We start from the raw sequence: 12,407 nt of genomic DNA on the forward strand, positions 1-12,407 counted from the left end.
GTGGTTCGATATTACCATATAACTTGAATCGAAACATGTTATTCTCAGTGAAATTTTCTAGTTTACATTAAAAAAATTGTTATCCTAGATATTTGTTGCGAGAAAAAATATTTCTTCCTATTTAATCCCTTTTTTCTAATTTAAGTTAAAGAGGACTTTTTTAAACTATTTTTTCAAATCATATAAAAATTAGTGTATTTTTCTTTTTTTTAACTCACTGATATTTTAAAAATATTTTTGAAGGTAAATAGAATAGCTATTTTTTTCTATTTATAACGCGCATATTTATTGCTAGTTTACAACCTTGTCATGTTAAGCAAGGCTATCTTTATCTTTTAAAGAAAAAGAAAATAAATGAAATAGAAATAAAGAACAAATATTAAGCTAATTCATTCATAAACTTCAAAAGAAAAAAAAAGCTCCAAAAGCAGAGGCAAAAATCGTCATTTCTAGACTGGTTGCCAACTAAAACCAAACAAGAAGAAATTTTTTATGTTAAGAAGTTCGTATATATCTATTTTAAAACTTCTTTCTTGCTTTAGACCCCCCCCCCCCCTTCATTATTCCTGACTCAGCAGATCTTCCTTCAATCAACGGGCGCGGGCGGGCCTGCGCATGCGCACTGAGTGCCACTGATCGCTGTCGTCAGTATAATTATGCAAATTAACCAGCCGCCAAACTTAACGCAAACCGCCAATCTAATTTGAATTTGAAATAGCCATCTTCGCCGCGCCGTTAATTTGCATTGCACTTTTATCGAGAGCGATAAAGAAGGGTAAAGAAGGCCGTTTTAATAATAATTCAACCACTGAAATCACACGGACCAGATTTGGACAATGACTTGAAAGCTAAGACATTCGCAGTAGGCTCTACAGGTAAGTTAACAATTTTCTATGATTTTCTTTTCGTAGTTTGTTAAATGGCGCGGCTCGCAGCTAGCTGCGGGGCTAGCTGTAACGTTAGAGTTCGTCAGGACATTACTGCCCCTCAGCGCTGCCTGCCGGCCGCGACTACTCGGGCGTGGATGTGTGGCTGCCATGCCGGTGCAAGTCTGCGCACATAGGCCCCCTACATCATATTGACCTTACGATTTGTGTTAAGATTTAACATGAATTTCTTTTCATTTCACAAAATCTTTCAGTTGATATTGTTCCATATATTGTTATAAGTAAGTATGCAAAATAAATCTATTTAGAAAATGAGAGAGATATGTGTGAAACTGATTTTCTTGGGAAAAATCTGAGACTCGGCCAGTTATGATTTTCAATTTCAGATTTAACATTATGATAGTGGCCAGTGCCTCGTGTCTGCGCACCAATAACTTTACACACGATTTGAGGATTTTGATGAGAATCACATGAAATGCCGAAAATCGAAATTCATTATTTTTTCCACCATTTTAAGAGTCAGATTTTTTCATGAATAGCTGTTTATCACTTTTTGACTGTGTGTATTTCAGGAGAGAGGGAGACCCAAAACCACCTGGAGTCATACTGAGCCTCGAGGAGGAGATGAAGTCAGTGAACATGACCTGGGGGGCCGCTGGGGTACCGGTAGTTTCCAGAAGAAGGCCCAGCTCAGAACCGCCAGGAGTGGAGATCCGAATACTTCGTTGCTGCCCTCCATGCGAGGAGGCTGTAAGTTAGGTAATTCAGATGTCAAGTTTTCTTTTGGGGTCTTTGTGTATCTTCTATTATGAGAATTATGGAAAAGAGATGGTGATTTCATGGTTTTAAAGATGTAAAATATGAAATTCTAGCACTTTTTTTAGGCCTAATAATTTTTTTTGAGGAGCGCGATATTTTTGTACATGACCCAAGCCTAGTTTCACCACAGATTAATTAATAGCTACACAGCTGTTGCATTTACAATTTTAATAACAATCTACAACAATTGAGCATTTTATAAAATTGAGTGTGTCTAGGAAAGCAAATTCGGAGGAGCTCGATTGAGCTCCTCAAAAACATAAGGAGAGCCATTTATTGAGCTCCATGGAATTATAAACATGAAGGACTGATCACTGCGACATCGATTTCAGAAGTATTCCCAAGACCAAGTGAACTTACTCATTTTTTAAATAAATGTGATGATGTGCTGTTTATCATTATAGTTTAATCATTGATTCACAATCCCATGTATTTTTCTTAATGTGCAAATGGAATTTTACAACACTCTGTAGTAACCCTTGCTCGCCTTAGGTGTAGACATGTATTGCTATTCACTGTAATATAGACGTATTTGTTATTCACTGTTCACCGTACTGATTATTTTTCTCTCCATTGTTTTAAAAAAAATTCTTCAGATACATCGCATCTACCAGCAAAGAATGTGTGCCAGTACAGGAAAGGAATGTACCTGTCGCACATGAACTCTTCAGAGGCAGTGAGGACAACAAGATCTGCAAGCAAGTGATCCTTTTTGTAAGAAAATTTCCAATTTGTACATTTCACAATTAATTTTTTTTAAGCCTTTGTACACATTTAGAGTATCAAGGCTTACAAAATGTAAAAATTAAATGTTTGCCCAAAAATCATTATGGGAAAGGTGGATTTCCGAGGAAAAATCAAATCTATCTTTGTTTACACAGTTGTACGAGCAACCTTATAGGAGGCTTGTCTAGGCTCCGTGATGAAAATACAATGTAAAAATTGATTCACAATCCCATGTATTTTTCTTCATGTGCAAATGGAATTTTACAACACTCTGTACTGTAGTAACCCTTGCCCGCCTTAGGTGTAGACATGTATTGCTATTCACTGTAATATAGACGTATTTGTTATTCGCTGTTGTTCACTGCACTGATTATTTTTCTCTCCATTGTTTTTGAAAAAATTCTCCAGATACATTGCATCTACCAGCAAAGAATTTGTGCCAGTACAGGAAAGGAATGTACCTGTCGCACGTGAACTCTTCAGAGGCAGTGAGGACAAGATCTGCAAGCAAGTGATCCTTTTTGTAAGAAAATTTCCAATTTGTACATTTTACAATTAATTTTTTTTTAAGCCTTTGTACACATTTAGAGTATCAAGGCTTACAAAATGTAAAAATGTAATGTTTGCCCAAAAATCATTATGGGGAAAGGTGGATTTCCGAGGGAAATCTATCTTTGTTTACACAGTTGTATGAGCAACCTTATAGGAGGCTTGTCTAGGCTCCGTGATGAAAATACAATGTAAAAATTATAAAATTATCTTCATGGAGTCCTCTAGGCTAGCCAGTGACATGGGCCCATGCCCATCAATTTTAATTCATGCTTTTGCATAACCAAATGGCGTGAATTTAAAACTGGAAGTATAATTTCAGATTGACCTCCGAAATGAAACGTGCACAATTAGTCTGAACTAAAATAACATTTCCTGAATTTTTCTTAAATCTGGAGGCTGAGGTATTTTTGTATCTTTGAAATTAAATTGGTTCTCGTTGTTTTTACCTCTGACTTACCAGTATGTGTAGGGGTACCGTAGAAGTAGAATTAAAGGGATGGTCCAGGCTGGAAACATATCTCAATAAATAGAGTAAAATTCACAGAGCAAAATGCTGAAAACTTGATCAAATTGGATAACTAATTAAGGTTTTGAATTTTAAAGATTTGCATTATTCCGGTGAAATAGTTCTAGGCATGTCTTTATGAATATTCATTAGGTTGACTGATGATGTCATTGTCATATCCCAATTGCCCTTTTGTATTTTATTATATGAGATTAGGTTTATTAAGATATTTTTAACCAAGAACTATTGACAATTGGATTGACAACTGATTAGGTGCATTAGTTATTGACGCAACTTATTTCATTACAATGGAGACGCATCATTTACACATGTATGAAAAAATCAAACATTTATGATTTCATCTAGTAACATAAAAAAAGGAAAGTGGAGATGTGACATCAGCCCACCTAATGAATATTCATGACGAAGTGCATACAACTGTTTTCACAAAATATTGATAAACTTTAAAATTCAATAACTTCTTGTTATCCTATTTTGATGAAATTTTCATCATTTTGCTCTGTGAATTTTACTCAAGTATTATTTAGATGTAAATATTTTCGGCCCGGACCATCCCTTTAATCCTCGGATAAAATTTTGAATTTCAATTTTTTTTTGCTTTGTCTTGCGTTTTTAAACATGCTCTGGGAACTGCTTTTTGAAAGTTGTCAGCATTAACAAGTTGTCTTTTTCCGACAGTTACCATAGTAACAGTCAGAGGCCAGTGCTTCTCAGCCAATCAAAAGCAATGATTTCACTGAAATAGTCGGCACTGACAATCATGAAATACCCATCAGATGTTAGCAGATAATGTGCAACATAGACTCCTAGATACATATATGCAAACATACATAGTCTAAGTCTTTATTATTAAAATAAATGTATAGGTATAAGGTCGAGGCAATTTCATCTCTGCGATGTCAATTTCAGAAGTATTCCCAAGACCATGTGAACTTACTATACATGTTGTAATAAAAATGATGATGTGCTGTCTATCATTTATAATTGAATCATTGAAATATGGAACTTAGAGAAGTTTCACTATCCCATGTATTTTCTTTATGTGCAGATATAATTTTACACCCCTGAAATTTTGTATTACGGTATTCACTGTACTTATTATTTTTAATTCCATTGTTTTTTTTTTCTAATCTTCAGATACATCGCATCTACCAGCAAAGATCAAGTGCCACTACAGGAAAGGAAGGTACCTGTCTCACGTTTCCTCTTCAGAGCCAGTGAGGGCCCCAAGATCTCAATAAATAATAATTAAAAAAAGACTCCTTTATCATTCCTTTAAAAATAGTACATATTGAAGGTAAATGCTTAGATGCATTATATTCAAATTTTGTCTCCAAGCTAGCTTGTAAAAATTGGATTGACTACATATTTACTGTGTAAGTTAATGATCTTTGTTGACACATAATACAAGAATTATACACAGCATGTTACAGTTTGTAACATAATTTTCTTTCATTAAATTCCCAGTTTCAATACCATATAGATGTTTTTTGTGACTTGTCATTCTCTGATGTTTTTTGGTACAGATTTCAAGAGACTGAGGGATTGATTTACCAGAGCAAGTTTACAGTCCAATCCTGTTATATTGTGCATGTGGAAATTAACAAGGTTTCAATACAATGCTACAAATTTACCTTGTTTCATTTCATCAGTCCTATGTGCAAGGATAATTATTTCACTTGTCCATGCACATTGTTATAACAGGAGTGGACATTCAATGTAAAGATAATTGAAGATAATTAATTGAAATAAGTTAATAACCGCCTGAGAGGGGGGGGGGGGGGTGTTGACACCAATATTCTAATGTGTGTGTGCGCAAGGAAAACGAAGGAGTGATTATACGAGAAGAGTGAAAGATCAGGAATGTACATATCCACATGATTCATTTTTGTTTATGCTATACATTGCAGGGTGTTTCTAACTGGTACCACTTGACAATTTGTGTTTCCAACTAGTCCTAACTGGTGCTTCCAACTTGTTCTAACTGGCACCAGTTGACAACTGGTGTTTCCAACTGGTTTCAACTGGCACCAGTTGACAACTCATGTTACCAACTGGTCCTAACTGGCACCAGTTGACAATTGGTGTTTCCAACTGGTTTTAACTGGCACCAGTTGACAACTCATGTTTCCAACTGGTCCTAACTGGCACCAGTTGACAATTTGTGTTTCCAACTGGTTTTAACTGGCACCAGTTGACAACTCATGTTTCCAACTGGTCCTAACTGGCACCAGTTTACAATTGGTGTTTCCAACTGGTTTTAACTGGCACCAGTTGACAACTCGTGTTTCTAACTGGTCCTAACTGGTACCAGTTGGAAACTGGTACCAGTTAGGACCAGTTGCCAACTGGTATTTCCAACTGGTACCAGTTACAATTTGTCAACTGGATTCCAGTTGATTCCAGTATTCCAATTTCCATATTGAATCCAGTTCGCTAACTGGAATCAACTGGTACCAGTACCAGTTGGATGAACTGGTACTTAACTGGTTTTTTTACCTGGGCCACTACGTGGTATGTCTAGTGACCCACTTTCCGAGCCGTCAGAGACCAGGCGGTCTGCCCAACAGAAAGCGAGCATGTTGGAGCTAATGCTTGGGCAAATTGCGAATTACTGCCCGATAATATCGCGCAATTCTATCATTCGTGATTCTAGTTCACTAGTTGACATTTGGGGCAAAATCAGGCTACATTATGGCTTTCAAAGCAGTGGTGCCCACTTCCTTGATTTTTGCAATATCAAGCTAGAGGCGGATGAACGCCCGGAGGATTTGTATCAAAGAATCCTTGCCTTCGTTGATGATAATCTCCTTAAGGTTAATGGTGGTATATCTCACCATGGTGAAGTGATTTCTGATTCTGAAGATGAAGAGTTGACTCCTACACTTGAGAATTTCATAGTCCTCCAATGGTTACAATTGATCCATGCTGATCTCCCTCATCTGGTTAAGCAGAGGTATGGCACTGACCCAGGACCAAAATCCAATTGAAACCAGTTGGATTTCCAACTGGTTTCAATTGGTTTCAACTGGTTTCAATTGGTTTTAACTGGAATATAACAATTTCCAGTTGAAACCATGCAGTTGGGCAACTGGAAATCCTAACTGGAAACCGTTGGGCAACTGGAAATCCTAACTGGAACCAGTTGGGTAACTGGAAATGACTTCCAACTGGAAATGATTTCTATAACTGGAACCAGTTGGGTAACTGGAAATCCTAACTGGAACCAGTTGGGTAACTGGAAATGACTTCCAACTGGAAATGATTTCTTACTGGAACCAGTTGGGTAACTGGAAATCCTAACTGAAACCAGTTGCATGGGTAACTGGAAATGACTTCCAACTGGAAATGATTTCTAACTGGAACCAGTTGGGTAACTGGAAATCCTAACTGGAACCAGTTCGGTAACTGGAAATCCTAACTAGAACCAGTTGGGTAACTGGAAATGACTTCCAACTGGAAATGATTTCTAACTGGAACCAGTTGAGTAACTGGAAATCCTTACTGGAACCAGTTGGGTAACTGGAAATCCTAACTGGAAACCGTTGGGCAACTGGAAATCCTAACTGGAACCAGTTGGGTAACTGGAAATGACTTCCAACTGGAAATGATTTCTATAACTGGAACCAGTTGGGTAACTGGAAATCCTAACTGGAACCAGTTGGGTAACTGGAAATGACTTCCAACTGGAAATGATTTCTTACTGGAACCAGTTGGGTAACTGGAAATCCTAACTGAAACCAGTTGCATGGGTAACTGGAAATGACTTTCAACTGGAAATGATTTCTAACTGGAACCAGTTGGGTAACTGGAAATCCTAACTGGAACCAGTTCGGTAACTGGAAATCCTAACTAGAACCAGTTGGGTAACTGGAAATGACTTCCAACTGGAAATGATTTCTAACTGGAACCAGTTGAGTAACTGGAAATCCTTACTGGAACCAGTTGGGTAACTGGAAATCCTAACTGGAACCAGTTGGGTAACTGGAAATCCCAACTGGAACCAGTTGGGTAACTGGAAATGACTTCCAACTGGAAATGATTTCTAACTGGAACCAGTTGGGTAACTGGAAATCCTAACTGGAACAAGTTGGGTAACTGGAAATCCTAACTGGAACCAGTTGGGTAACTGGAAATGACTTCCAATTGGTTTCCAATTGGAAAATTTCCAATTGGAAACCAATTGGAAGTAATTTCCAGTTACCCAACTGGTTCCAATTGAAACCAGTTAATTTGCATATTATCTGCCAGTGTGCACAGATTAATGTTTTATGTGATTCATCATCATTTAAAATGTATCTATTTAATTCTTTTCTATTTCAAGTACCATACTTGTTTCAGATAAGTGTTTAGAATGCTTAGCAGTGAAAACCATGTTCATAAATGTTATAGATTACAATTAAAACAGATTATAAGATAATTAGTTCACCACTAACTGTTACCAAATTACATCAAATACAAATACATATATTTGAAGATCTTTCATGTAAATATATACACATTATGAAAGTCTATTTTATCAATGCACATTACAATGGTATTATAGACATAGCACTGCTTCTTTGTTGGCATGAGCATTAGTTAGTGCATCTAATTAATTTGTAACTAATTAAGTCATTCCAACTGGAAGTTCCAATTGGATCCAGTTGGAAACCAATTAGTTTCAACTGGTTCCAGTTGAAACCAGTTGCCTCCAATTGGTTTCAACTGGAACCAATTGAAACCAGTTACCTCCAATTGGATTCAACTGGTTTTAATAGGGAAATTGGAACAACTGAAACTGGTTGCTTAATTGGTTTCAACTGGAACCAATTGAAACCGATTGCCAACTGGTTCCAGTTGCCCAATTGGTTTTAACTGGAACCAGTTGGCAACTGGTTTCAATTGGTTCCAGTTGTTCCAATTTCCCTATTGAAACCAGTTGGCCAACTGGTTTCAATTGGTTTTGCTCGAATTGGTTTCAACTGGATTTTGGTCCTGGGGAGCTACGCGCTCGATCTCTCTCATCTCTCAAGCCAGAGATTTCTCAAGCTCTCAACAGCCTGCTCGATGAGATTCACTCCTCCGAAAACTCTCGTGCTATGCGTGCTAATGCCTCTTTCCCTCAGCGGAAGGGACGCATGAGCAAGTTTCCCACTCAGGCTCAACCACGCCGCACTGCGAAACCACAGTATTCCGATAAAACACGTCCTCACAAATACTGCCCTCTTTGCCGTGAGGCTCGCCGGCCCGATACTCATTACCTTAGCGAGTGTACATATTTGCCAGAACAAGATCGTCGCTTCATAGCCAAAGCCCGACAAGTCGCCAATATCTTTGAAGACGAGAACTTTGACGACAACAGTGATTCTGGGGAGCCTGAACGAGCTCCATCAGCTGTCAGCCCCACAGATGAGAATCCTCAGCATTCTCAAACTTCTGCCATGCGAGTACAGATTCGCCAGTCTCCGTATTTTGATGCCTTTTTTGGGCACCATACCACCCGTATTACGGTGGACAGTGGTGCCACAGGTAACATGATTCGTGCCGCAACTGTGCAAGCCCTTGGCGGTGAAATAAAACCTAGTTCGCAGTCTGCACATCAGGCGGATGGTGTGTCTCCCTTGGAAGTAGTAGGAGAAACATGCCTCACCTTCTCACGTGAATCTCAGCAACTTGTTTTTGAGGGTCTTGTTGTTCATGAGTTGGATGTTGAAGTTCTCGCTGGGACTCCCTTTATGGAACTCAATGATGTCTCTGTTCGGCCTGCCAAACGCCAAATATGCATCGGCGATGACTTAGTGATTACTTATGGCTCTAAGCCCTTGTCTAAAAAGAAGTCACATGCTGTTCGTCGGGCACATGTCCTTCGTGCCCCTCCGCAGTCCACCGTCCTATGGCCTGGTGATTTTGTTGAATTGACACTTCCTGTTGATTTGTTATCCCATGAGACTGTTGCCCTCGAACCCCGTGTTGTCAGTTCGAAAGTTCCTTCCAGCGCTCGCCAGTCATGGCCTGATCCCTGTATCATATCAAGTGTAGCAGGCAAAGTTCGTATCCCAAATCTCTCGGATGAGCCTCGTCTTCTCCGCAAGAACGAGCATTTTTGTCAAGTTAGGCCCGTGTATGTTAATGAGTCAACTAAATCTGGCCCACTTGTACCTGAGCCGGTCAAGCCACGGCCCTCCGTACCTAGAGTTAGTAAACACTCCGATGCTATCTCATTAGATCCGGATAGCATCCTCTCTCCTAGCTTACGACAGGACTTTGCCATGCTCCATTCTGAGTTTGATGACGTGTTCGATCCTGCGTTCAAGGGTTACAATGGTTCTGCTGGTCCATTTGAAGCGGTGGTGAACATGGGTCCGGTCCAGCCTCCTCAGCGGAAGGGCCGCTTGCCCATGTATGCCCGCCCATCCCTCGTTGAACTTCAAAACAAATTTGATGAGTTGGAACAAGTCGGTGTGTTTGCCCGCCCAGAGGATGTGGGCATTACTGTAGAGTACCTCAATCCTTCTTTCTTGGTAAAGAAACCCAATGGTGGTTTTAGACTCGTAACAGCCTTTGCCGATGTTGGACGTTACTCCAAACCACAACCATCCCTTTTACCTGACGTTGACTCAACCCTTCGCTATATTGGTCAATGGCGGTACCTTATTACCTCAGACCTTATCAGTGCCTTTTATCAGATCCCCCTTGCAAAGGCCTCAATGAAATATTGTGGCGTGGCAACTCCATTTCGCGGAGTAAGGGTATACACTAGGTCAGCAATGGGAATGCCTGGATCAGAAACAGCCCTTGAGGAGCTGATGTGCCGTGTCCTTGGTGATTTGTTACATGAAGGTGTGGTTGTCAAATTGGCCGATGACTTGTTCTGTGGGGGGAATACCCCCAATGAGCTCTTGGATAATTGGACTCGTGTCTTACATGCTCTCCGTTCTGCTGGACTTCGCCTTTCCCCTAAGAAGACAGTCGTTTGCCCCAAATCAACTGGCGTTCTTGGTTGGATCTGGTCTCAGGGCACTCTTTGCTCTAGCCCACACCGTGTCGCGGCCCTGGCCTCTTGTGACCTACCCAAGACTGTCAAGGGTTTGAGATCATTCATTGGTGCCTACAAGATGATTTCACGAGTTGTTCCTCATTGTGCTGTGTTGCTCAGCCCCTTAGATGCTGTTGTTGCTGGTCGTTCTTCTTCTGACCGCATTGACTGGTCTGATGACTTACGCGATGCCTTCCAAGCTTGTCGAGATGCCCTTTCCTCTCCTCGTACCATTACACTCCCCCATCCATCTGATCAGATTTGGATCGTCACGGATGGCGCTGTCCGGAACCATGGAATTGGCTCTACGATGTACGTTACCAGGGCTGGCAAGCCTCATCTGGCTGGATTTTACAGTGCAAAACTGCGCGGGCGGCAGATCACATGGTTACCCTGTGAAGTCGAAGCCCTGTCTATCTCGGCTGCTTGCACTCATTTCGGCCCATATATGGTTCAATCCCGTCACCACTCATGTATTCTCACAGATAGCAAACCCTGTGTCCAAGCCTTTGAGAAGTTGTGTCGTGGTGTGTTCTCTGCAAGTCCTCGGGTGTATACCTTCCTCTCCAATGTCAGTAGGTATCAGTGTTCCATCCAGCACCTGGCTGGTGCTGTTAACATCCCATCTGACTTTGCTAGTCGTAATGCTGCTCCTTGTGCTGATCCCTCGTGTCAGATTTGCTTGTTCATCAACACAACCGAAGATTCCGTCGTCCATCGGATCACACCGAGTGAAGTCCTTGCTGGCCGAGAGAAACTCCCCTTCACGTCACAGTCTGCCTGGCACAGCATCCAGGCTGAATGTTCTGATCTTCGACGCACACATGCCCACCTCCATCAGGGGACGCGTCCATCCAAGAAGTTGACTGACATCAAGGATGTCAAGCGGTATCTTCGCGTTGCCACAATAGCACGTGATGGTCTCCTTGTGGTGCGTAGAGAAGTTCCCCTCCTTTCCCCACGTGAATGCATTATCGTGCCTCGAAACGTCCTTGCTGGTATCCTCACATCCATTCACCTCCAACTTGATCACCCAACACAGAGTCAGCTCAAATCCGTTGTCAACAGGCACTTCTTCGCCCTGGATATGGATCACGCCATCAAGCAGGTCACTGATCGATGCCACCAGTGTGCTTCTCTCCGCACTGCTCCCTCTACAATGGCTGCTCAGTCCTCTGGTGATCCCCCTGAAGTAGTCGGTGTTAACTGTTCTTAAGCGGGCAAAGCAGTTGATCCTTGTGCTCCGTGAATCTGTATCCGCATACACTGCTACTTGCCTCATTGCTGATGAGCGCCGGGATACTCTTCGTGAAGCTCTGATTCGTCTATGTGTTGAGCTTCATCCACTCGATGGCCCCCATGCTGTCGTTCGGACTGATCCTGCCCCTGGGTTTTCCTCCTTACGTGATGACCACCAGCTTGCTTCGCTTGGCATATCCATCGAGCTCGGCCGCCCCAAGAATGCCAATAAGAACCCGGTTGCTGAGAAGGCCATACGCGAGCTTCAGGACGAGCTGCTCCGCCATGCTCCTCGCGGCGAGCCCCTCTCTCCTTTGACATTGTCTCTGGCCACGGCCCGCCTAAACAGCCGTCTTCGTTCGCGAGGCCTGTCAGCGCGTGAGATATGGACTCAACGCGACCAGTTCCCAGGACCAAAATCCAGTTAAAACCAATTGGGGCAAAACCAATTGAAACCAGTTGGCCAACTGGTTTCAATAGGGAAATTGGAACAACTGGTTCCAATTGAAAACCAGTTGCCAATTGGTTCCAGTTAAAACCAATTGGTTCCAATTGAAACCAGTTGCCAATTGGTTCCAGTTAAAACCAATTGGGCAACTGGAACCAGTTGGCAATTGGTGTCAATTGGTTCCAGTTGTTC

General features: G+C 41.3%; 1 long non-coding RNA gene across 1 annotated transcript; it reads left to right on the forward strand.

Annotated features, from left to right (window-relative positions):
- The first annotated feature begins 242 nt into the window (after positions 1-242).
- LOC135154547 (uncharacterized) lies at positions 243-5,225 on the forward strand. Its single transcript, XR_010293929.1, has 5 exons — positions 243-875; positions 1,460-1,646; positions 2,303-2,420; positions 2,841-2,955; positions 4,648-5,225. It is a non-coding gene; the product is annotated as an uncharacterized LOC135154547 (long non-coding RNA).
- The last annotated feature ends 7,182 nt before the right edge of the window (positions 5,226-12,407 follow it).

Source organism: Lytechinus pictus, chromosome 6 (assembly GCF_037042905.1).
Source record: "Lytechinus pictus isolate F3 Inbred chromosome 6, Lp3.0, whole genome shotgun sequence".
Taxonomy (NCBI): domain Eukaryota; kingdom Metazoa; phylum Echinodermata; class Echinoidea; order Temnopleuroida; family Toxopneustidae; genus Lytechinus; species Lytechinus pictus.